Source organism: Phyllobates terribilis, unplaced genomic scaffold (genome assembly GCF_046119375.1).
Source record: "Phyllobates terribilis strain yellow unplaced genomic scaffold, ASM4611937v1 Scaffold_7__3_contigs__length_470593459, whole genome shotgun sequence".
NCBI lineage: Eukaryota > Metazoa > Chordata > Amphibia > Anura > Dendrobatidae > Phyllobates > Phyllobates terribilis.
The window spans coordinates 113023607-113050097 of record NW_027362767.1 but is presented as its reverse complement, the minus strand read 5'-3'; the positions used below and the strand labels follow the sequence as shown (position 1 = coordinate 113050097).

The 26491-nt window shown below is 50.2% G+C and overlaps 1 pseudogene; it reads left to right on the top strand.

Annotated features, from left to right (window-relative positions):
- The window catches only part of LOC141155374 (protein transport protein Sec23A-like), a 79691-nt pseudogene extending 58227 nt beyond the window's left edge, over nt 1-21464 (top strand).
- Nucleotides 21465-26491: the final 5027 nt, after the last annotated feature.

The following is a 26491-nucleotide window of genomic DNA, read 5'->3' as shown; positions in this document are numbered from 1 at the left end:
ACCAGCACCGCCGTCGTGGAGCGGAAGCTACTAGAAGGCCCCGAGTCACCGGCCATACGGGTGAGCACCACACGGTACACTCAGGGACGTGGGCTACTTATACCCGCCTCTAGCAAGGTAGCCAGAAGAGTACAGTTAGTTTGGGAGGCCTACAACTCCGCCTGGCCAGGGGAGATCCCATCTGCTCAAGGACTGACCAGGCCCCAATCGCTAGCCAGTACTCCGGGAGGGTCTATCGTTGTCACCAGTAAAGACCCTGAACTACACCGTACCGTCTCTGAGTGGTTCCTGCTACCCCCATCATCCACGTCGGCTGCCCTGAGGCCATACCCCTCCCGTTGGGGGTTATACTATCACGCTGCACAATCCTACCACCGGCCTCAGCGGTCTGCCCTGCAGCAGCAGCTCCTTAGCTGTACTCAACGGGTGGCGTAGTCGTCCAACATCTACCGCTAATACAGCGCCACTTAGTCTGACTCCCTGGGCACGGACCGGATCACCGCCACGAGACTACAACCCTAAAGAGATCCGGCTCCGGGCAAGCTCCCGCGTGCGCAACGCAGCGCGACACAGGCCCAGGGGCGCGTCAACTTTTGGCGTAGTCGGCAGGATTTCGTGCCTGCAACCACCGGGTACTGCGTGCCTGAAAAAGACTGTTCAAACTTACCTGTGGTGAAGATTCCCGCCATCCGGCGCCATCTTCCGCTTCCTTCCCGCCATCGGTGGAGTTTTCCCGCTATCCGGCGCCATCTTCAGCCTTCTTCCCGCCATACGTGGAGTTTTCCCGCCATTGGACGCCATCTTGAGGACGCCGTGCGGGAAGAAGAGGGGCGTGGACTCCGAAGGCGCGCGAGAACTGAAGCCCCGCCTCACGTCCGGACGTTGCGTAAGGTCCTGGAAGGAGCCCAGCAGACGCCGACGTCACAGGAGCGCGACGGAAGGTCCTCGACCCTGACGATCCACTGCGGAGCCGCGGCCTACGGAAGAGGATCATCGCAAGGTAGGCCACGGTCCACTAGGGGGGAGAAGGATGTCTGATACGGAGAAGAGCTTCACCGCTTCAACCCCCGCCAGCGCCACCGCTGTTGCGGTCATGCCTTTCACCATGCCCTATATCCCGGGGGCAGCCTGGCTACCCCAGTACTCAGGGGAGTCACATACCCTGAATGACTTTAGTGAAAAGCTGGATAGCCTCTTCCAGGTGTACCCCCTCACAGAAGAGCAAAAAGTGAGCATCCTGGTGGCCCAATTAACCGGGGCAGCCCAAAGAGGGGTAAAGTCCTGGCCACCTGGGAGGAGGACTGTCACAGAGATACTAACCCAGCTAACCGAGGAGGAGCTGCAGTACTACCAATACGAGGAAAGCCAAGAGGACCCGGACGGGTCTGAGGACTACCCTCAGGAGGGAGCACAAAGAGGACATAGCTACTGAAGGGAAGTAGCGTGAATAAAGAGCTGTAAATAGTTACCCGTAAGGGTACAAGGACTGCTGCTAATTAAAATATGGTCCCCGTTGGGATTAGTGAATTGTTCCCCATGTGCCCCTATCTTAAACCAGGCTGAGGACTGTGAGCAGCCATTCCTTATCCCCACTGGCCGAGGACTGAGAGCGGCCATATCCTGTAAATAATTATGTGTTTCTAGTAATTTATGGGAGTCTTTGGTGGATTTACTGGGAATCCTTTGTACATGGTTGGAGCGTAACCCAGGAATGGACTAAAGACTGTTAAGGACTCGGGGCAGGACAGACCCCTACCTGGTTACGTCTCCCTGTTTTGGTGAAATGGACACCTTGCTTTTCTTCAAAAACTGCACCCGGTTGCGGACACGCCGTGACCATCTTTATATGTTTTTCTTATTGTATTATTATTGTTTATACCTTGTTATGTTTTTCTAAAAATATGTTTAGTCCCGGAGTACTAAATTTCACTAGGGGGGAATGTGGCACCCCAGGGGTCTGGTTTCCACAGTAACAGCAATGTTATGTCTGAGAGCAGGTGGGAGGTCTCTTGGTCAGGAATCCTATGCATGCCACACCTCCTGCCCAGTCCTGGGAGGGGAAGAACTTCCCCTATATAAACCTGGGGCTGAGGCAGGGTTAGGAAGTTCAGAGGGAGAGTTCAGCCAGGAGGGCTGACAGGGAGCTGTGGCTCCGGCTGGGCCCAGCTCCTGGGCCATGCCAGAAGTAGAGACAGAGAAGAGAAGCAGCTATGGGAAGAAACAACAGGAGCTCTGTGGGAGCAGTGTTACAAGGAGTCAGGGGCTGGCAGCTGCAGAGCTCGCCCTGACTGAGAAGATTTCTTACCGGACCCGGAGTCCGAGGCTGTGGGGACTAACTCCTACCCAGCAGCAGAATCCGTCAGGCAGGGGATTCCAGGTCCTCTGGCCAAGAAACCCGAAGGCACGGTCACACGCATGGGACCAGCACCGCCGTCGTGGAGCGGAAGCTACTAGAAGGCCCCGAGTCACCGGCCATACGGGTGAGCACCACACGGTACACTCAGGGACGTGGGCTACTTATACCCGCCTCTAGCAAGGTAGCCAGAAGAGTACAGTTAGTTTGGGAGGCCTACAACTCCGCCTGGCCAGGGGAGATCCCATCTGCTCAAGGACTGACCAGGCCCCAATCGCTAGCCAGTACTCCGGGAGGGTCTATCGTTGTCACCAGTAAAGACCCTGAACTACACCGTACCGTCTCTGAGTGGTTCCTGCTACCCCCATCATCCACGTCGGCTGCCCTGAGGCCATATCCCTCCCGTTGGGGGTTATACTATCACGCTGCACAATCCTACCACCGGCCTCAGCGGTCTGCCCTGCAGCAGCAGCTCCTTAGCTGTACTCAACGGGTGGCGTAGTCGTCCAACATCTACCGCTAATACAGCGCCACTTAGTCTGACTCCCTGGGCACGGACCGGATCACCGCCACGAGACTACAACCCTAAAGAGATCCGGCTCCGGGTAAGCTCCCGCGTGCGCAACGCAGCGCGAAACACAGGCCCAGGGGCGCGTCATAAGCAATAAGGCTTGGGTAGATGGCGATTTTGCCCACTGCACGGGTCATATGGACAAATTTTGCTTTGTGTGGCTACTAAATTGCAGCGTAATGCGGGTGTACCACAACTAACAAATCACAAAAAATCCAACTGGTCCTTACTATTAGCTTGATACAGTAGTCTTGTCGCAGTACAGCCACACTCACCTGCATTATGCTGCAGCGTAGAATATTTGGCCGCTCAATCTGTGTCATGGAAAAAGACTGTCTAGCCACAGCATTACTGTCTAGAGTGAGAATCTCTCTTTAAATAATGTTACATATAGCAACATTTCTGCAACAATGAGTAAAGTTAAGGGAATGCTATGTTTGTAATTACTTTTGTTATTTTATTTTTTGATATATATAAAGAGTAATAGCTAAACTTTAGTTAAAGAAGCACTCCTCCTCCCTTCAAAGTTTCTATCCTCTTAATATATTACAATCATCATATTATATAGCACTGTGTACTTACAATTGCTCATTTTGCCTTTTTACCCAGTTAATTCTACTCTTTTCTCTGCTCTATGACAATAGCAGGAAGTCTCTTGTCCCTGCAGGACTCCTTCCCCTCTTCAGCTCCTGACCCAGCTGATCCCTTCTTTGTCCAGGGCCTTTTGCAGTGACTCATGACTTATTCAGGGAAAATTGACCTCCTGTTTCTACATAGACCTTAGAATGATTCAGCTAGCCAGATTTTAATCACATGATGCCATAGACCTAATGGAAAGGAGAAGAATTAACTGGGTAGAAAGGCAAAATGAGCAATTGTAAGTACACAGTGCTTTAAAATATTCTGACTGTAATATATTAAGAGGATAAAAACTTTGAAGGGAGGAGGAGGAGTGCTTCTTAAATAAAGCTTAATATCCAACTGCCATTTCAGTAAAATTTTCAGTGGCATGTCTGTTTTTGATTTCAGCTATTTCTAGCTCGTCCCTCCTCCTTCCCTTTTTTATGGAAAAATAAAGTGACGGTTCCCCTTTAAGAAAAGGTTAGATACGTTGAAAAGGTTGTCCGGGACTTTAACATTAGAGACTTGCCCTTAGAATACAGGTCGTCATTGTCTGATTGTTGTGGTGCGGCACCCCTGCCTATTAAAGAAGTTGTCCACTACTTTATATGAACCCCCAATGTATGCCCCCGGGGCACAGAAGTGTTTTTGTAAATACCTTGCAGTGCCTTTTCTGCCTGTGAGTGGCGCTATCGCTGGCCGCTCAGAGGGATCACGTGACCCGTCACTGATATCACGTCAAGTGAGGCGTGACATCAGTGACGTGTTCCCCGCGGTGGACGCTGGGCTGTTGGCGGCAGCATGTCACACCCAGTATCTGACCAGCCCAGGGGATGGGGATGACTCGGTACCCGGGCCTTTGCCTTGGGGAAGTCACGTTGGTCGGCTCCCGGGCCCGTACCCTGGGGTTTCTCTTAAAAGGGGGTTATTGGTTGTTAAGTTTATGAAAGTTCGTGACGCCACCTGTGGCTTCTGGTGAGAATCACCAGCGCTGCGCAGTCCTCTGAGGCCGGTGATAAGGCAGCTCGATGGTATAGCTCCCCACAGGTGGAGCTAGGCCTCAGGGCAGTGTATGAAGGGGGAATGCAGGACAGGTGAGACCCAGCCGGGTCAGAGCAAGAACAGGGACAGACACGATAGTCAGTTCAGTACCTTTTACTGATGGAAATTCAGGCACGTCCCGGAGCACTGTAGGGTGAAGGGTGCATGTCAGGATCCTCCCCAATGAGCGGATGTAGGGCCTCCTGTTTCTTGCCTCTGCGTATTAAGTTTCTGACCTGCCTGGAGCTAGGCCTAACTTTGTCTCTGTCCTGCGTTGGCTGACGTAGTGGTTGGGCCTTCTCTTGGAGTGCACGCTCCCAGCTTACGGGGCCTATGTGTCTCCTGGCTGTTACGTATCAGCACTTTAGCGATCCTGGGACTTGTAGTTCTCCAGGGATTCCAGTTATGCCTTACTGGGTCATAGAGATCCCGGTAAGCTTCGGACCCGGTGTCCGGCAACTGCTTTGGGGTGAGCTAGTTAAGCTCCTCTGCCCCCTATGTACTAACTCTCCACTCACCTTCAGCCTACTCGGGCCCTCACTAGGCTACTCACACTAACAGCAGCTCGCCGCTCTTCACCGATCTTATGGCGCCGGCACACCTAAAGCTCCCTATTCTGAGCTACGAGCTCGACTCTGTATTCAGACTTGCACTAACTGAACTCTCCAGAGGAACTGCTGAATCACTGAGCTCCACTGCAGACTGACCTGTTTCTGTGTCTCACTCTGCAGGAACTGAACTGCCTGGCTCCACCTTCCCTATTTATCTCCCTAATGGGCTCCCTCTGTTGGTCTGAGGTGGAAGGTGGAGATGCATGAATGGTTATGGGGGCCTCTTGTGGAGGAATCCATCAAAGCACTCTTCCAGGATCTGTGATACCAAGCGCAGCTGGGCATCACATTCCCCCCTAGTAAAGCTCAGCACTCCCGGGCTGAAGTACATTTTATAACAATAACAATAATAACATGAACAATGCATTAACAATCTTCCCTTTATGGGAGGCACATTTCTTAAACATTGCATAACAATAACAAATACAAAGTGTCCTCAGAGTTCAAGTCTCCTATGGTGAGTTTCCCAAACAGGATGTCCATCTCACAGGGTAGAGTACTTGGTGGTTTTGAGGGCCCTGTCCCAAACCCTCAACGTAAGCCCTGGGGTGGCTGCAGGGCATGAAGATCCTGAGTTGGACCTCCAATAGAGCCACTCCAGACAGGTTTTCCTTCTGAGGTCACCTAGAAGGGCACTCCAGGGAGCACAATTATATACAAAAGCAGTTTTTGGGCTGCACATAGTCCTCAGCCACGAAGTTCTTAGGTAAATAAAGAAGTAAATAAGCAAAACACAAATTAATAAAGACATACATATGTCTGAATATATACAATTATACAGTGCTATAATACAATTTAATACTCCAGGGGTAACTATCTACATTTGTCAGAGTTTAGCTATTTTACTGCTTATATCTGGCAGGGGCTTGGCCCCGCGTGCTACGTGTTGATCTGCGTAGTGCGGTGGTTTGTGTGGTATCAGAGTCTGTATGGTCAGTTACTCTACCAGTTCTACGTGTGACTAAGTTGTAAAACTGCCTTAACCTCTCTCCTGGACTGGCAAGTTCACCATTGGCTGGGCCTTCTTGCTCTGCTCCTACTGGGGATCCTTCGTCCGGGGATACTTCTTGAGCTGGCTCTTCTGCAGCACTTACAGGTTCAACTTGCTGTGGAAGATTTTCTGGCTGTTCGTAGAATTGGAGTGTTGGAATGATTACTGCTCCTTCTATTTGAGGCCAATCTGCCGGGAAATCTCCCAAGTCAGTGTGGATCACTTCTTCTTTAGCCTCCTCCGGGGCAGTAAGAGGTGTTTTGTCTTGAGGTTTCAGTAGATCTGGACCCAACTTTAGGTGGTCCCTGGACACTGTTGTAGACGTTTTTCCTCCATCTTGACTGATTAAGCATGTCTTCTTATTGTCAAATCTCGAATTCAATACAGTGTAGGGTTCTTTTTCCCACTGATCATCAAGTTTGTGGTTACGTCTTTTCCTTTTCAATACTGTTTCACCAGGTGTGAAAGGTTCTGCGGGTGCGTTTTTGTTGTAGTGAGCTTCCTGCTTTTCTCTCACCCGAGTAAGACTGTCCTCGACACAAGCTTGTACCCTCCTGTACTGCTCCTGCCTGGTCTTGTCCCAGTCTTCAGTGGTCATATCAGCTTCAGGTTCAACAACACCAAGCTCCAGATTCATGGGCAGCTTTCCTGGCCTTGCCCGCATGAGATATGCCGGAGTGCAGTTTGTGGAACTTACTGGTATATGATTGTACAGATCTACTAAATCAGGCAGTAGGTCTGGCCACTGGTTTCTCTCCTCAAGTGGTATGGTCTTTAGCAGGTCGATGATGATGTTGTTCATCTTTTCGCAGAGACCGTTGGTTTGTGGGTGGTACGGTGTAGTTCTCATTTTCTTACACCCGTAGAGATGGCAGAACTCCTTGAACAACTCAGCCTCAAAGGCCGGGCCTTGGTCCGTCAGCACCTGCTCAGGATAACCATGGGGTCTACAGAAATACGCTTGGAACGTCTTTGCTGCTGTCTCTGCCGTCAGGTCTTTGACAGGTGCGACGACCAGGAAACGTGAGTAGTGATCTACCATGGTCAGAGCATAAGAGTACCCTGACCTGCTGGGGGACAGCTTGACATGGTCCAGAGCCACGATCTCCAGGGGTCGAGTCGTCTTGATGGGTTGCAGGGGTGCCTTCTGGCTGTTGAAGTCTTTTCTTCTTAGGTCACAGGGTCCACAGTCCCGGCACCACCTCTCAATGGAGCTGCGCATTCCTACCCAGTAGAATCGACACTTCAGCAGGGTCTCTAGCTTTTTCCAGCCAAAGTGCCCCACCTGATCGTGGTAAGCTCCTAATACCATTTGGATGTCTGTCTTCGGGACTACTATCTGCCATACCATCTCATGGGTTTTTGGATTGACGTACCTCCGGCACAGTTTCTCACGGTAGATAAACAGCCGGCTTCTCTCGTTCCACAGCTGCTTTGCTTGCAGAGACGCATCCTTCTCCAGGGAGGCACCTTCTTGGGTTATCAGCTCCTTGATGCGGCTGACAACCGGGTCACTGTCCTGGGTCTCTTTCCAGCTGTGGTGAGGCAGGGGGTTTAACGTCTTTCCACACTGCCTCCTGGAGGCCCGTTGCTCGTGGATCATCCCATTGGGGTGAAAGGCAGGTAGCTCAATCTCTTCCAGGTCATCCACTTCTTCTTCTGTGTCTGACTGGTGAGGCATCCTAGACAGAGCATTGGCATTGGCGTTCTTGCGGCCCGCCCGGTATTTAATTGTAAATTGGTAATTCGACAGCCACGTCATCCATCGTTGTTCCAGTGCCCCGAACTTAGCTGTTTCAAGATGGGTCAAAGGGTTGTTATCAGTGAAGGCAGTGAACTTACTGGAGGCTAGATAGTGCTTGAACCTTTCAGTGATGGCCCAGACCAGGGCCAGGAACTCCAACTTAAAGCTGCTATAGTTCTCTGGGTTCCTCTCAGTCGGGCGGAGCTTCCTGCTTGCGTATGCGATCGCTTTCTCTTGGCCATTCTGCTTCTGACTTAAGACAGCTCCCAGTCCTTCGTTGCTGGCATCAGTATACAGCAGGAACGGTAGGCTGTAGTCAGGGTAGGCTAGGATCTCATCGCCTGTCAGGATCTCCTTCATCTCCTGAAACGACTCGGCTTGCTCCTTACCCCAGTGGAATGGGGGATTTCTGCCTTTGGGGGACTGCCCTACCAGGAGGTCTTGCAGAGGAGCTGCTTTCTTAGTGTAGTCCTTTATGAACCTCCGGTAGTATCCTACTAGTCCCAAGAACTGACGCACCTCCTTGAGGTTCTTCGGCTCCGGACACTTCTGGATGGCAGTGACTTTCTCCGGATCTGGTGCTACCCCTTCCAGACTGACAATGTGCCCCAGGTACTGTACCTTTCTCTTGAGCAGGTGGCACTTTGAGGGCTTCAACTTCATCCTGTACCGGGACAGTGACTCAAATACCTCTGCTAGGTGTTTCAAGTGGTCCTCGTACGTTCTGGAGTACATTATTACATCGTCCAGGTAAAGTAACACAGTCTCGAAGTTGCGGTGTCCCAGGCAGCACTCCATCAATCTCTGGAATGTTCCGGGGGCATTGCAGAGTCCAAACGGCATACTGTTGAACTCGCAGAGTCCCATCGGGGTAGTGAAGGTCGTCTTCTCCCAATCCTCCTCAGCCACAGCTACTTGCCAGTACCCACAAGTGAGGTCAAGGGTGGAAAAGTAATTTGCAGACTTTAAGGCAGCTAGGGACTCCTCTATGCGTGGTAAAGGGTATGCATCTTTATGTGTAATGCGATTTACTTGACGATAATCTACACACATTCTCATGCTCCCGTCCTTTTTCCTAACTAGCACTAGGGGAGCTGCCCAGAGACTACAACTATCCCTTATTACTCCCGCCTTTCTCATGTCCTGCAACATTTTCTTTGCCTTCTGGTAGTGAGCTGGTGGTATAGGCCTATAACGTTCTTTGATTGGGGAATGGTCGCCTGTGGGGATATGATGTTGAACCCCCTTAATCCTCCCGAAGTCGTGGATGTTTACTGAACACCTGCGCGTATTCTTGAACCACCCGGTGTACACCCTGTTTCTGATGGGCAGGGATGGTGTCTGTCCCAACATGGAGCTGTTGACACCAATCCTCCACCTGGGTTGCAGGGTCATTATCCTCCACTTCATCTGGTGAGGTTAAGGACTCCGCCTTGTGAATGCAGTTGTTATTTACAGCATGTAATTTGGCAACAGTGGCATAACGTGGCAATCTGACCTCATCTTCCCAACAATTGAGAAGACGGACGGGCACCCTCCCATTGCGTACATCTACCACTCCCCTGGCGGTTAAGAGCGTGGGTCTGTGCTCGAAGCAAAGGGGTTCTACTACCGCCTGGTAGCTCTGTCCTCTTAGACCTATAGCAGCTCGACACCAGATGAGCATTTCACTCATTGGGGGAATGACAATGGGTATGGGGTCCGTTACCCGCACGTTACCTATTTCACCGTCTGTTAACCTTACTTGCTGTTGATACATCAGGACTCGAATCTCCCTCTGCAGTGCCCTCCTCTGTCTTTGTCTGGCAGTGTCGGCTATCTGTTGGAGCAAGAACACAACTTCTCCCAAACAGTTACCAACAATGTTAGTGCCTAGTACCATATACGGGTTGGTGTCATCAGGATTAGTCTCTACTACAATTAGTCCCTGGTCCTTCAGCTCCACTCTCCCCACCTTTACAGTCACATTCTTAACCCCGAGTAGGTTAAGGGGGAGTCCGTTTGAGGCATATACAGAAAGATTTGGAGCTGGCGGACGTAGATCGTCCATGGACCATAACCTCTTGTAGAGGACGTCAGGCATGATGGTTACCTGAGATCCTATGTCCAGCAGAGCGTGCGTCGGGATCCCGTCCAACAAAATGGACAGGAAAGGTCTTCCTCCGACGAACCTGTTGTACCAGTCTGATGGGCCTGTTGAGTTTACTCCTGGGTGTCAGCCCTCGGACCCAGGGTTTTCTCGTTTAAAGGACAATTCTGGGCGATGTGTCCGATCTTGCGGCAGCGGTAGCAGGCAGGGTCCTTCTGTGGACGGCGCTGGTCACTGGTCCTCGGTGAGGGTGGTGTTGGCCTCCTCCTCCTTCTCATCCAGGGGACATCCTCAGGGCTATCGGCTAACAGGATTTTCCCTCCTTCCTCGGGCTCCGTCCGCAGCTGCAGAGCACTCAGCACTGTGGTCAGGGTTTTGCTCAACTGACGCACCTCAGAGCGCAAACTGTCCAGTTCTTTAGGGGACGTTGCTGGAACCCTAGCTTCAGCAGCCACTGGGGAAAAGGGGGGTGTAGCAGGTACTGGGGTAGCCCCACCCTGGTAACATTGGACGGCATTTGTTTTCAGGGGCTGCTGTCCTTTTATAGCCATGTCCTTGAGATTGTCAAAGGTGACATCTCGATGATCCAGGGACCACCAACGCACTGTCCTGCTCTCCTCTGGAGACCTCAGTCCCTGGACAAACTGTTCCTTCAGCATTTTGTTCTCATTCTCAACGCTGGTTGGACTAACCTGGTTCAGAGCCCGCAGGGCCCCTTGTAGACGCCAGACGTAGTCCTGAACATTGTCCTCCGGCTGTTGGGAACAGGTGTAGAACCTCATCCGGAGGTCCGCCTCAGTAAGATCCTCAAACACAGTCTGTAGTTTTTGAAATATTGTGGACACTGACTCCTGGTCTGCGGCCGACCATGTTTCCACTTCCCGTTCCGCAGCACCGGTCAGTTGTCCCAATACAACAGCGGCTCTTTGTTTGCCTGTTATAGACTACATGTCCAAGATACCACATATCTTACGTTTGAATCCAGACAGGGTATCTGGTTTGCCGTTGTACTGGGGGAGCCACTTTGCTCCAGGAATGTACGGTAAAGTTATGGGAATGACAGGGGTTACAGGCGCTGCTGGTGGAGCGGCCGCTTCGGCCTGCTCGTTGTCGGGCGCGGGTTGAACTTCAGGGACGTTGGCCGGCATGTCGGCGTTCTGCTGTTCGTTGGACATCCTGACGCTCCCCTAGTTTACCATGGCCTACCTTCTAGCTTTTCTTCCGGTAGGCCGCAGCTCCGCAGGTGACGGTTATCTTCAGGACCTTGCGTCGCTTGCGTCCTACATCAGATCGTTCAGCGACGCTCCTTACAGGACCTGGCGCTTCTTGGTTTGATGTCGAAGCGTGGGGCGTGTGCGAGGCTTCGCGCTCTTTTGCAGGTACGCCCGTTAGTTTCCCGCGGTTACGCCCTTCTTCTCGCTCAGCGGCCCAACAATGGCGGCAATCTTCACCACAGTCAAATATACAGTTCACTTCAATAAAGGCGCACAGTACCCGGTGGCAACTGGCATAACACTCCGTCGTTGCAGCGGGCAAGGAATCCTGTTCATGACGCCAGAAAGAAGATGACCAGCCCAGGGGATGGGGATGACTCGGTACCCGGGCCTTTGCCTTGGGGATGTCGTGGTGGTCGGCTCCCAGGCCCGTACCCTGGGGTCTCTCTTAAAAGGGGGTTATTGGTTGTTAAGTTTATGAAAGTTCGTGACGCCACCTGTGGCTTCTGGTGAGAATCACCAGCGCTGTGCAGTCCTCTGAGGCCGGTGATAAGGCAGCTCGATGGTATAGCTCCCCACAGGTGGAGCTAGGCCTCAGGGCAGTGTATGAAGGGGGAATGCAGGACAGGTGAGACCTAGCCGGGTCAGAGCAAGAACAGGGACAGACACGATAGTCACTTCAGTACCTTTTACTGATGGAAATTCAGGCACGTCCTGGAGCACTGTAGGGTGAAGGGTGCATGTCAGGATCCTCCCCAATGAGCGCGTGTAGGGCCTCCTGTTTCTTGCCTCTGCGTAGAATGTTTCTGACCTGCCTGGAGCTAGGCCTAACTTTGTCTCTGCCCTGCGCTGGCTGACATTGTGGTTGGGCCTTCTCTTGGAGTGCACGCTCCCAGCTTACGGGGCCTATGTGTCTCCTGGCTCTGTTACGTATCAGCACTTTAGCGATCCCGGGACTTGTAGTTCTCCAGGGATTCCGGTTATGTCATAGAGATCCCGGTAAGCTTCGGACCCGGTGTCCGGTAACTGCTTCGGGGTGAGCTAGTTAAGCTCCTCTGCCCCCTATGTACTAACTCTCCACTCGCCTTCGGCTTACTCGGGCCCTCACTAGGCTATACACACTAACAGCAGCTTGCCGTGCTTCTCCGATCTTATGGCGCCGGCACACCTAAAGCTCCCTATTCTGAGCTTCAACTGAGTCTGGACTGTGCTCCACTGCAGACTTACCTCTCTCAGGCTTCTCTACTGCAGGAACTCTCTCAACAGACTTGGCTCTCTGTCGACTCCAGACTGAACTGCCTGGCTCCACCTTCCCTATTTATATCCCTAACGGGCTCCCTCTGCTGGTCTGAGGTGGAAGGTGGAGATGTGTGAATGGTCATGGGGGCCTCTTGTGGAGGAATCCATCAATGCACTCTTCCGGGATCTGTGATACCAAGCGCAGCTGGGCGTCACAGATGCTGGGTGTGACGCGGAGGGGTAACCCCGCCCACAACCCAGCAGCCACCAGTGGAACGCGAAAGAGGGACCTTCGGCTGCAGCCTGGACTTGTCGTGACGTCAGCGGATGTCAGCGCTGGCTGCAGCCGGGGGTCACGTGAAAAGGCACCACAAGGTATTCAGAGAAATACTTTTGGGCCCTGGGGGAATACATTGGGGGATCATATAAAGTAGTGGACAACCCCATTCAAGTGTTTATTCAGGACTTAGTTTTTAAACCCATAGTAAAAAAAAAATAAAACAGGCAGATAGTTGCTCATTACTTGCCTGTTGTAGCATCGGCGTCTCTGCCCCTTGCTAGGCAGAGACGCCGTTCCCCTCACCTCTCTGTTCCGTGCTCGGCGTCCTCCTCCCGCGCTGCTGGCAGCGCGCGCTGCTTCCCAGGCACTGTGCTTAGGGCGCGCTCCCTCTCTCTTAAAGGGGCCGCTCGCGCCGTCCTAAGGAGTCCCCGGCCAATTGCCGGAGGATCTCCCATATATAAGGCACCTCCTCCAAAATGGAGGTGCCCGAGCAAAGTTGTTTGCACTGTGTCTTCCTGTGCTTCAGCCCTCAGGTCCCGCTGCTAGCCTGACTTCTCGTCCTGCCTGCCAGCCTGTTATCCACCAGTTACCTGCCTGTTACCTGCCTTGTCTGCCAGACCGCTCAACTGGGAGCGTCCACCAGTTACCTGCCTGTCTCCTGCCTCGTCTGTCAGACCGCTCACCTGGGAGCGTCCACCAGTTACTTGCCTGTTACCTGCCTTGTCTGCCAGACCACTCACCTGGGAGCGTCCACCAGTTACCGGTCAGGTATCCGCCTCGCCTGTCTACCCAGAGACTGTCCACGTCACTTGCCGTGACCACCTGCCTGTCTACCCAGAGACTGTCCCCGTCACTTGCCGTGACCACCTGCCTGTCTACCCAGAGACTGTCCCCGTCACTTGCCGTGACCACCTGCCTGTCTACCCAGAGACTGTCCCCATCACTTGTCGTGACCACCTGCCTGCTTACCCAGAGACTGTCCCCGTCACTTGCTGTGGCTACCTGCTTGCCTTCCCTGGGAGTCACCCGCTTCCTTACAAGGACTTCCCCTTTGTATTGCAGCTCAGAGGTTCCACCTCCTGGCCTCGTTACAGTTTGCTCGGGCCATGGAACCCGGTGGCACCCAAGCTCCCTCACTCTCGGACCTATGCCATGAACTATCCCGTCAGAGGTCCCAACAGGAGTCCATCCTGAGTCACCTGCGTAGTGTTAACTCCCGCCTGGACACACTGACTGCCTCATTGGGAGCTGCTTCCACTCGCACAACTACTACCCTGGCAGCGTCGCTGCCCTTCAATACCATGGCATCCCTTCCCGGTCCTCGCCTTTCCACCCCGCCTCGTTTTGGTGGAGACCCCGGCCTGGCACGGACTTCATTAACCAGTGCACCCTGCACTTCGAACTCTTGGCACACCAGTTCACCACCGACCGGGCCAAGGTGGCCTTCATCATGTCCCATCTCACAGGGGAGGCACTGTCCTGGCTAAATCCTCTATGGGGAGAGGAGACCCCCTGGTGTCCAACTTGCCAGCCTTTCTCACGGCTTTCCGGAAAGTCTTCGACGAACCAGGAAGAAAGACCTCTTCTGCCTCCTCTCTGCTTCGCCTCCACCAAGGGAGTCTCACCGTGGGCCAATATGCCATACGGTTCCGTACCCTTGCTTCCAAGCTTGCCTGGGATAACGAGGCCCTGGTGTCCTTCTTCTGGGAGGGCCTATCCGGCCGGATTAAAGGTGAACTTGCCGGTCGGGACATTCCAACCACCCTGGATGACTTGGTGACACTTGCCACCCGGATTGACATCCGATTCCAGGAGCGTACCAAAGAGGTCACCCATGAGAGGAAGTTTCCCCGCCTTGCTCCTACTTTCCAGAGACCCGTCTCTTCATCTGTAACTTCCCAGGCGCACTCGCCAGAGCCCATGCAGGTCGACCAAACCAAGATGGTCAAAACTCGTCAAGAGTCAAGCCGTGCCGAGGGGAGCTGTTTCTACTGTGGCAGTGAGGAGCATCGGATCCGTGCCTGCCCAGAGAGGTCGGGAAACTCCTGTGTCTAGGATCACTCAGAGAGGTCGTCCTAGACAAGAGTAAACCCTCTCCATCTCTGATGCTGTCGGTCTCTATCATCTGCGGGGAGAACCGTTACTTTGAACTAGCTCAACTTGATTCTGGAGCTGCCGGAAATCTCATTTCTCAGTCCCTGGTAGCGAAATACCGCATCCCCACTAAACCTCCGTGGATGGGGGTCTCTAACCGCAACCCATCCAACTCATCACCGAACCCATAACGCTGCAGGTGGGAATGCTGCACTCTGAGAGCATCTTCTTCCATGTTCTACCGGGACTCTCTCACGCCCTTTTGTTAGGCCTACCTTGGCTCCAGAGACATGCACCCGTGCTGAATTGGCAGACCGGAGAAGTCCTACACTGGGGGCAGGACTGCCATAAGACTTGTTTAGTTCCTGTTCATCCTGCTCGTCCCTCTCCTTCTCCAGCCAATCTACCCGGCCTACCGGTCCCTTATTGGTCTTATGCTGATGTTTTCAACAAGAAAGAAGCAGAGACATTACCCCCTCATAGACCATACGATTGCCCAATAGACCTGGTACCCCGCGCTACTCCACCCCGTGGGCGTATTTACCCGTTGTCCGCTGCCGAGACCCGGGCCATGTCTGAATATATCGAGGAAAATTTGGCCCGGGGATTTATCCGGAAATCTACCTCCCCGGCGGGAGCAGGCTTCTTCTTCGTTAAAAAAAAAGATGGTTCACTCCGTCCCTTTATTGACTATAGAGGTCTTAACCGGATCACGGTGAAGAATAAATACCCCCTTCCGCTCATTCCTGAATTATTTGACCGTCTGAGGGGTGCCAGAATCTTCACCAAGCTGGATCTCCATGGGGCGTATAACCTGGTCCGTATCCGTCGGGGGGATGAATGGAAGACTGCATTCAACACCCGGGACGGCCACTATGAATACCTCGTAATGCCCTTCGGCCTCTGTAATGCTCCCGCCGTCTTTCAAGAGTTGGTCAATGACATCTTCCGTGACCTTCTCTACTCCTGCGTGGTGGTGTACCTGGACGACATCTTGATCTTCTCTCCGGATCTTCCCGCACACTGGAGGGACGTTCGTCAAGTCCTGCTCAGGCTCAGGCAAAACCACCTCTACGCAAAATTTGAGAAGTGCCTCTTTGAGCAGACCTTGCTTTCATTTCTGGGCTACGTCATCTCCCAGACCGGCCTACAAATGGATCCTGAGAAACTTTCTGCCATCCTGAAGTGGCCCCGACCGGAGGGGTTCAAGGCTATTCAGCTGTTCCTGGGCTTCGCCAGCTACTACCGCCTCTTCATTCCGCACTTCTCTTCCCGGACTGCCCCTATCTCCGCGCTCACCCGTAAGGGCGCTAGTCCCAAAGAATGGCCGCCCGAGGCAGAGGAGGCCTTCCTTTCTTTGAAACAAGCTTTCGCCTCCGCTTCTGTGCTGCACCGTCCGGACTGCAACAAACCATTCTTCTTAGAAGTAGATGCTTCCTCCTCCGGAGCTGGAGCGGTACTCACCCAAAAGTCGCCATCCGGGAGAATGGTAACCTGCGGCTCCTTCTCCAAACTCTTCTCCTCGTCTGAGCGCAATTATTCTATGGGAGACCGAGAATTGTTAGCCGTTAAGTTGGCACTGGAGGAGTGGCGTTACTTGCTCGAGGGGGCTCTTCATCCGGTAATAATTTATACGGACCACAAAAACTTGGCTTACCTCCAGAGTGCCCAAAGACTTAACCCGCACCAGGCCCGGTGGTCCTTGTTCTTCGCCCACTTTGATTTCATTCTTCATTTCCGCCCGGCTGACAAAAATATCAAAGCCGATGCCTTGTCCCGATCCTTTCTGTCCTCCGATCTTGAGGAGGAGCCTAAGCACATCATCGACCCCGCCAAGGTAATGCAGGTGGCCCCCGTGGATCTGAATCGTCTTCCACCCGGTAAGACGTTCGTGACAGTACCTGATCGTGAGAAGGTTCTGCACTGGGGACATTCGTCTAAACTAGCCGGCCATGCTGACCAAAAGAAGACCCTCCAGCTTATTACCCGGCATTACTGGTGGCCTACCCTGCGCAAGGAGGTAATAGACTTTGTCTCGGCCTGTGCGTCCTGTGCTCGCAACAAGGTTCCTAGACATCTGCCAGCCGGCCGCCTTCTGCCTCTTCCCGTACCTGCTGCCCCGTGGCAGCATATAGCCATGGACTTTATAACGGAACTCCCTGTCTCTGCTGGTTGTACGGTCATTTGGGTGGTCGCTGACCGCTTCTCTATTTTCCGTCTCCATGGTCTTCCTCTCCACATCGTGTCCGATCGAGGGGTCCAGTTCACCTCTCGCTTCTGGAGAGCCACGTGTAAACTGCTGGGGGTCACCTTGGACTTCTCTTCTGCTTATCACCCACAGTCCAATGGTCAAGTAGAGCGGATCAACCAAATTTTAACCAGTTACCTCCGGCACTTTGTTAATGCCCACCATTCCGACTGGGTGGATCTTTTACCGTGGGCCGAATTCTCCTATAATAATCACGAGAGTGAATCCTCTTCCAAATCCCCGTTTTTTACAGTCTACGGTCAAAATCCCCGGATCCTGTTTCCCGTCTCCACCTCCGTGGACAACCCAGCCGCTGAGTCTCTTGTTAGCAAATTCTCCTCCATTTGGGAGAGTACCAGATCCGCACTTCTTCAGTCCTCCGAGCGGATGAAGAGACAGGCTGACAAGAGACGTCTGGATCTGCCCCAATTCCGTCCTGGAGATAAAGTCTGCCTCTCGTCCAAATATGTCCGGCTCAAGGTTCCTTCCTACAAGTTAGGGACCCGGTTCATCGGCCCACTGGAAGTTATCAAGCAAATCAACCCGGTGGCCTATAAATTGAAACTCCCGGCCAACTTGCGGATCCCCAACTCCTTCCATGTATCTCTCCTCAAACCCGTGGTACTTAACTCTTTTTCCAAGTCTACAGGTACGCCTCCTGCTCCGGTCTCTGCTGAAGACGAGTTTGAGGTAGAGAGCATTCTGGCCATCAAGAGGGTAAGAGGAAGGACCTTTTTTCTAGTGGATTGGAAGGGGTTTGGTCCTGAAGAGAGAACATGGGAGCCCCGGGAGAACATCCATGCCCCGCTCATCCTTGAAAAATTTCTCTCTGGCCTAAGAAAGGGGGGGGCCTAAAGGGGGGGGTACTGTAGCATCGGCGTCTCTGCCCCTTGCTAGGCAGAGACGCCGTTCCCCTCACCTCTCTGCTCCGTGCTCGGCGTCCTCCTCCCGCGCTGCTGGCAGCGCGCGCTGCTTCCCAGGCACTGTGCTTAGGGCGCGCGCGCTCCCTCTCTCTTAAAGGGGCCGTGCGTTCCGTCCTAAGGAGTCCCCAGCCAATTGCCGGAGGATCTCCCATATATAAGGCACCTCCTCCAAAATGGAGGTGCCCGAGCAAAGTTGTTTGCACTGTGTCTTCCTGTGCTTCAGCCCTCAGGTCCCGCTGCTAGCCTGACTTCTCGTCCTGCCTGCCAGCCTGTTATCCACCAGTTACCTGCCTGTTACCTGCCTTGTCTGCCAGACCGCTCACCTGGGAGCGTCCACCAGTTACCTGCCTGTCTCCTGCTTCGTCTGTCAGACCGCTCACCTGGGAGCGCCCACCAGTTACCTGCCTGTTACCTGCCTTGTCTGCCAGACCGCTCACCTGGGAGCATCCACCAGTTACCTGCCTGTCTCCTGCCTCATCTGTCAGACCGCTCACCTGGGAGCGTCCACCAGTTACCTGCCTGTTACCTGCTGTCTCCGTCAGCCCGCTCACCTGGAAGCACCCACCAGTTACCTGTCAGGTATCCGCCTCGCCTGTCTACCCAGAGACTGTCCCCGTCACTTGCCGTGACCACCTGCCTGTCTACCCAGAGACTGTCCCCGTCACTTGCCGTGACCACCTGCCTGTCTACCCAGAGACTGTCCCCGTCACTTGCCGTAACCACCTGCCTGTCTACCCAGAGACTGTCCCCGTCACTTGCCGTGACCACCTGCCTGTCTACCCAGAGACTGTCCCCGTCACTTGCTGTGGCTACCTGCTTGTCTTCCCTGGGAGTCACCCGCTTCCTTACAAGGACTTCCCCTTTGTATTGCAGCTCAGAGGTTCCACCTCCCGGCCCCGTTACACCTGTTCTACCCGGCATTGGCACAGAGCGATCACTGACTGCTCCTGGTGGAAATTCAGTTCCTCAACTTCAAAAGCACATTTTTTCCTCTTCCGCACTGTTGACAGGGCGTGACTGTTGACGTCATACTGATCGATAGCTGGCTCCCTGCAATTAGGCAGAGGGGAGCCGGATGTCAATCAGCATGATGTTGGCAGTCACGTTCTGTCATCAGAACAGAGTGAAAAAGAAGCCGCTGCTCTGTCAACGTGACATCAGGGGAAGCTGCTGAATAACCGGTAGGAGCGGTGTGTGACTGCTCTGTTCTGGCACAGATAAGCACCGGGCACAAGAGGCAGCTAGGTAGCTCCTACCTGCCTGTTAATTTTTAGGCCCATAGCTAAAAAAAAAAATAGTCTTGGATAAACCCTTTAACTGTCCCCATTAATTGGGGCGGATGTGCAGTACCTGACTGAGGTCATTATTCCATTGACAGAGCTGAGCAGTACCGGCCGCTGCCAATGTTGAGAACAGCTGATTGGCGTGGGTGCCAGGTAATAAATGACCTATTCTAAGGATAGGCCATTAATGTTAAAGTCCCGGACACCCCCTCTAAGGTTAAAGCCAATTTCTAAGCATATGAGAAATTGAGAGAGATTTCTTGAATCGTAACAGTGTTCAATGTGCATTTACTGTTACGGATCCAGGTGGTGGAACCTCTGTGCTGCGGTGCAAGGAGGGGCCAGAGGGGCGTGACTAAGTATCAACTCCGTCCGACCAAGGTCGCACGGCGGCTCAGTTGACTCCGTGAACCAGGGAGGAACAGAGCAGAGGAAACAGGTGCACTCTGGGACCGACCTTGAATGAGAGCAGGTGACTCCCACAGGTGAGAAGGCAGGAACTGACCGGTACAGCGGATGAGCTTCGGCTGGCAGGCTGACGGGTGGTCCGGGTAGACAAGCAGGCTGATTAGGCAGATAGATAGTCAGGCGAGTGTTTTGGGTAGGCAAGCTGGCGGCACAACTGATAGCTGGCTGGTGCTTCCAGGTAAGCGGGCTGGCAGACACGGCAGGTAATAGGCAGGTGCTTCCAGATAAGCAGGCGGGCAGAGCCCATAGACAGACTGGCGGACTGGACTGTAGACAGACTGTCGGGCTGAAGAGAAGACAGGCTAGCGGACTGAGCAGAAGAACAGACTGTTGAACAGGCCTGATTTGCAGAGGACCTGGGGGCTGAAGCAAAGTAAGAATCACAAAGTAACAACCTTGCACGGGCACCTCCATATTGGTGGAGGTGCCTCTTTTAGGGAAAGCCCTCCGGTGATTGGCCGGGGACTTTTTAGGACGGCGCGTGTGACCTCTTTAAGAGGGAGTGAGCGTGCACGCCCTAAGCACAGAGCCATGGAAGCTGTGTGCACCAGCAGCAGCTGCAGGGAGGCCGGAAGACGCTGGAGCAGGACCGCAGCGGTAAGGGGGACGGCGTCTGTGCCTGGCAGGGGGCAGAGACGCCGATGCTACATTTACAATGCCAATAGTCATACATTTGTTCTATTGAGAGAAACAGATGAGAATCTAAATCAGCTTGTGGCTGCAAGTGTGCGATTTTTGTGATCAACCATTTGTATTGGCTTTCTGCAATGTGCAGTCACACAGTGACTGCAGAAATTTCTCTTGAGCCTGGAAAATGCCATTAAGCTTCAGTTCAGTTCAGTAAAAATTATTTTTAAAATGTACTATACATGCTACATGTAATTATTTCTGTCTATACATTATATGAATGCTTTTTACAAAATGATGTATTCTTAAATAAATTTCATTGCAGGAAACTGGGGCCCCTATTCTCACAGATGATGTCAGTTTACAAGTTTTTATGGATCACCTGAAGAAATTAGCGGTTTCCAGTGCAGCCTAGATGTTTAAAAGGACATTATGGAGCAATCTTTGTTGATACACTCCTGCATTACATTGGATAATGATACGTTTTAATAAATCTATATAGGCGATATACCTTTAGATATCTTTTTTTTATTGCACGATTCAACCTTTAAATCAGAAAACTGTCTTTCCCACAGTATGATCTTGTAAAGCGACTCATTAACAACCGTAACGAATACTTTTGCAATGCCAAAAAAGGAGTCAAATATATTATACTATAGAGGATACAAAGACCAATTGTTTTTATAACAAAACAAGATCAACATAATTAGACTTGGGTTTATTACCCCGAAATGAACTGTCTTTCTTTTATCTTCTTTGCAACAGCCCTGTTTGTTGTAGTTTCACTTTAACCATTTGTTTTATTCTGATTGGTTTTCTGCTAAATGTCTGATTTGGATTAGTTCTGTAGTGACCACCTATCATCCCGCTTTATTATTCCTTTTTCCTATAAGAATCAACACTTGCCACAATGGGACATTTCTGTTCTACTAATGATCAGAGCTCTTATTGCCATAATGAGCTTTCTTTAAAATTATAGAAAGATGTTGCGGCATCCTTGGGAGATTGAAAAGTTATTCAGATTTTTCAAAGGTTTTATGGACTGATGAAATGAGCATGACTCTTGATGGGCCAGATGGATGGGCCAGAGGCTGGATCAGTAAAGGGCAGAGAGCTCCACTCCGACTCAGACGCCAGCAAGGTGGAGGTGGGGTACTGGTATGGTCTGGTATCATCAAAGATGAACTTGTGGGACCTTTTCGGGTTGAGGATGGAGTGAAGCTCAACTCCCAGACCTACTGCCAGTTTCTGGAAGACAACTTCTTCAAGCAGTGGTACAGGAAAAAGTCGGTATCATTCAAGAAAAACATGATTTTCATGCAGGACAATGCTCCATCACATGCATCCAACTACTCTACAGCATGGCTGGCCAGTAAAGGTCTAAAAGAAGAAAAAATAATCACATGGCCCCCTTGTTCACCTGATCTGAACCCCATAGAGAACCTGTGGTCCATCATAAAATATGAGATCTACAGGGAGGGAAAACAGTACACCTCTCGGAACAGTGTCTGGGAGGCTGTGGTGGCTGCTGCACGCAATGTTGATGGAAAACAGATCAAGCGACTGACAGAATCTATGGATAGAAGGCTGTTGAGTGTCATCATAAAGAAAGGTGGCTATATTGATCACTAATTTTTTTGGTTTTGGTTTTTGCATGTCAGAAATGTTTATTTCTAAATTTTGTGCACTGATATTGGTTTACCTGGTGAAAATAAACAAGTGAGATGGGATTATATTTGTTTTTTATTAAGTTGCCTAATAATTCGGCACAGTAATAGTTACCTGCACAAACAGATATCCTCCTAAGATAGCCAAATCTAAAAAAAAAACCACTCCAACTTCCAAAAATATTAAGCTTGGATATTTATGAGTCTTTTGGGTAGATTGAGAACATAGTTGTTGATCAATAATAAAAATAATCCTCTAAAATACAACTTGCCTAATAATTCGGCACACAATAGTAAAATGTAATAAAATGACATTACATACACAAATGTAATAAAACACAATAAGATCGATGGAACCGGTGCTCCGTGCTGGAAAAAGTCTCCCTCAGAGCCGTGGCATCATGTGCAAAGCACATCAGGATTACCATTCCAATGGCTGGCAGACCGATTACCAAGCATTTTCGCTGCATTTCAGCTCGGAAAAACCGCCGTGAAAACGCATCAAAAACGCTACGTGTGCACTTAACTATGAAGTGATTCTCAACCTTTGAACGAACCTAAGTGATCCGTTCAGAAGAGGAGTAATTTCTTCTCTTTACTCACTTTCAATTCTCCACCAGGAAATTGTACGGCTAAATTCATGGGACAGTGAGAGGACGATCTCATGCTTACAATGTCACTAGAAAATGGCAGCACTGTTGTGATCCATTATATAAAGGAAGTAATCAGACATCCTTGTCAGAAACTTCTCTCAAAGTCTTACACAGAGCTTATTTCATACTAGTTAAACTTAATAAAATATACCCTAACGTATCAGACAAATACTTTAGAGGGTGCAATATATTGGGAGACATGAAACATATCTGGTGGATGCAGGTTAAGGCTCTAGTCTCGAGGGTCTCGGGAAAGTCCATTAAATGTAGCCCTACTGTCATGTTACTCGGAGACAAGTGTAAGGCGGCGGTGTTCACACCGTGCAGTAACTGAGGCAGTGACCCAAGCAAGTCCAACATAAACAGCTTTTATTTCAGCAACTCACGGGTTAACAGAAATTCCTCTGGTTCGCAGCCGGGTTAACAGAAAGTCCATACACAATGGTTGCCGTGGGCAATGGCCGTGCCGGCCGCTCAGAGCCTGACAGGTGCAGAGGGTTCCCAGGCAGGGGTTCAGCCACCCTCAATCCTGCTGAGCTTCCCTGCTCTGCTCCTAGCAGGCTCCAACATAGAACAACACTAATCCTTAGTGCAGGGATTTTAAAGGACCTGTGGCAAAAGCCACTGGAAAACCCGGGTCGGAGGGAGGAGGCCGCCCCACTGCCTCCTGTGACCTCCTCCAAGAAATGAAGGCCCTGCCGGGTTTTACTAATCTGCCTTAGCCAGGTAGTCTGACCAGGTCATTGCTCACCTTCATTCCTACATTGCAGCCGCAGCTGTATCTGTGACTGCAATGCACTCCAATGGACTTAATAGGTCTCTGTACACATTCTGGGGGATATATACCGCCCCTCGTGTACGATCCCGGTCACTGCCTCACACAAGCCAGTGGGAATTTCCAATAAAACTTTTCGTCTAATACATTTTATTACCATGGCAGCCAGAATTCATATAGCATCACAATGGAAATCTACAGCTTTGTCAATAAATATGGTTAAAGATAGAATAAATACAATAATGCTATATGAAAGAATTGATGCTACCAAAACGGACTCTCTAGAAACTTTTTTGAATACATGGACTCCATGGATGGACTCACAACATGATCAGAACGTAAGTCAGGCTATAATTATATCTCCATGACAATGCTAACTTTAGCGATTGATCTTTCCTATATACTTACCAATTTATTTTGATTAAGGAATAATTGATTGGTAATGCTATATTTATCCTCTATTCTTGTCTCCCTTTCTTTTTTTCGATCCCTCCCCTTAGAATGTGTTAATCTTCTGTTTTATAATGAACCCCACAAAAAATATTCATATTTTATGTACAAGAATATATCTTGACCCCCTGCGCGGGGATTATGTTTTGCTCATTGGCAACTATGTTTGTTAAAGTTAAAATTAATAAAACACTTTTGTAACTAAAAAATATATATATATTTATTTAAAAGGAATCCAAAATGAATTCATTCTGAAGAGTTAGCCTGCGCATCCTGCCTTTGGTAATATAAGCCACATTCATAGCCATAGAGATGGTTTAGCACCATCTATAGAGCATGTTGATGTTGCACTATGCAGGGGCATTATGGCATCAAGGCCATTTTAATTGTCCCAGTAGGACGGCTCTAGATATTCTAAATGTTCTTCAGTACTCCAGCAATCACAATGGCTGATGAGTTCTGCTGCTTTGTGTCCCGGGACATTGTTGTTATTGATGTTCATCTCTTCCATGATGGATCACTCATTTCTTTACTCTTCGGTACCTGCTTTGCTCCTAACTTCTTCTCATTTCTGGTTCTGTCCATCTTCCAGAAGAAGTGCATCTGCGGGGCCATTCTGGTACAATGAGTGGTATTCAACAATTGAGTTTGTAATTTCCCATCACCTTACAAAATTGATGGTAATTTTGATCCGTGCAGATAACCACAGTGACCTACATGTAAATGGCCAGCTTCTGTGGAATCACCCGCTCCTTGTCCTGCTGCAGGTCTTAGGGGTCGGGTCTTCATTTCCCTTCATCCGACTTGCAGGAAGATGTTATGATCCAGCACAGATGGTTTGGGTTGTCTTTGTGTCGTTCCAGCCATAGTTCTTACCCTTTGGACTTTATACGGGCATTTTGAAGGCCTGGTTCTTTTCCCTTAGACAGATGGTGACACCTTCTCGGGAGATCTTTAAAGACAAACTCTAAGGAAAAGAAGAAAATACATTTATTATTAGAAATCATTGAACTGTGGCATCTCTGTCATCATCTATTTTATATAAGCAATTGAATTTTTCAATGTAACAAATCTTTAACTGAAACAGTTTTGGTGCTTATAAGACCTTCACACGTCATTTACTCACCTGGAAATCGGTATAATTTGTAAGTTGGTGCATTACCAGGCCGACTAATCCTGTCCACTCAGCTATCATGCCGGTCATATAGAAGATCTGCAGAAGATAGAGAACGTTATTACCGGACTATACTCACCAATGCATCTGTCTGGCATGGAATGAGATGGAAGGATGACTTGTACACCGAGAGTTTATCATTTACTTTTACACAGGACACTAGTGAATTATGCAAAATGGTGAAACGTGAAATAAACTTACCGCCATACAGAGGCCATTGCATAGCTGGAAGAAGATGGCGCACAGATTTACAGCAACTGGAAGGACTTGTTAAGAAAAGTACCAGAATGTTGTTATAGTGTTTCCTATAATCATGACTGACCAATGAAATAATGGTCACAATGGAGCACACCTTACACACCTAAACACACTGAATTATTTAGAAAAGGATACATATAAGCAATGACAGAATTGTCATCAAAGCTGCTGCCAGTCTAAAGTGGCAGATGCACCGGCTGCTGAAGGATCTCTTGTACAGGTACACAGATTGACATAAGTTGTACATGGCAAGAAGAAAAAAAGCCATTCCTGCACCGATCCTGTGGGCTGTAGGGTTGGTTTTCACCTATGAAAATAAATATGAGTGTCATTAATAAGGTCATCTTGGAGATGTGAGAATACATAAGAGCAAGGTCCGCCCCACTGTAATATACTGGACTCCAGGTAGTCACCATAGTATGTGTTATACTGAACCTGAGGTCCTGAGTATTACTGGAGACTTTATATAAAACCTAATAACTAACCGAATATACAGCATTAACCGCGGTCCCAATGCACACGATCCATCCAACGATGAGAAGGATTTTCTGGCAGATGATATACCGCTTCTCCGATGGCTCAGACTGAATAATCATGAACCTATACTGGATGTAAGCGATGCCAGCTCCTGAAATACACAAAGCAAGTTATCAACCAGATATTTCTATACCACTGCTGTAGAAAACCTGATCTTAATGCACCAATGATTGTTAGAGGTTTAAAAATATTTAGATTTGAGAGTCCTCAGTGGTTGATACCTTTTAATGGCTAACTGAAAAGATGGTAACAGATTGCAAGCTTTCCAGACTACTCAGGTTTCTTCATCAGGCAGAATCTGAAGAGTCACATATTTATACACGAAAAAAGAATAGATCTACCTGTGGCCAAACATTTTTGTATCCCTGATCACAGCATCAAGGACATGAAATTACTGGTATTAAAAGGTAATTTAAAATTTCAGAGAGACAGAAAACTTTGGGAATATAAACTCATGACAACCTTTGACACCTTCAGAGCATGAATGAATGTGTTGCATGGATTTATGGCATTCTACATCAACTAAGGAATGTGGTCCTCAGACCTGTGGGGTCATCACAACCCTGGACCAGACCTCAAT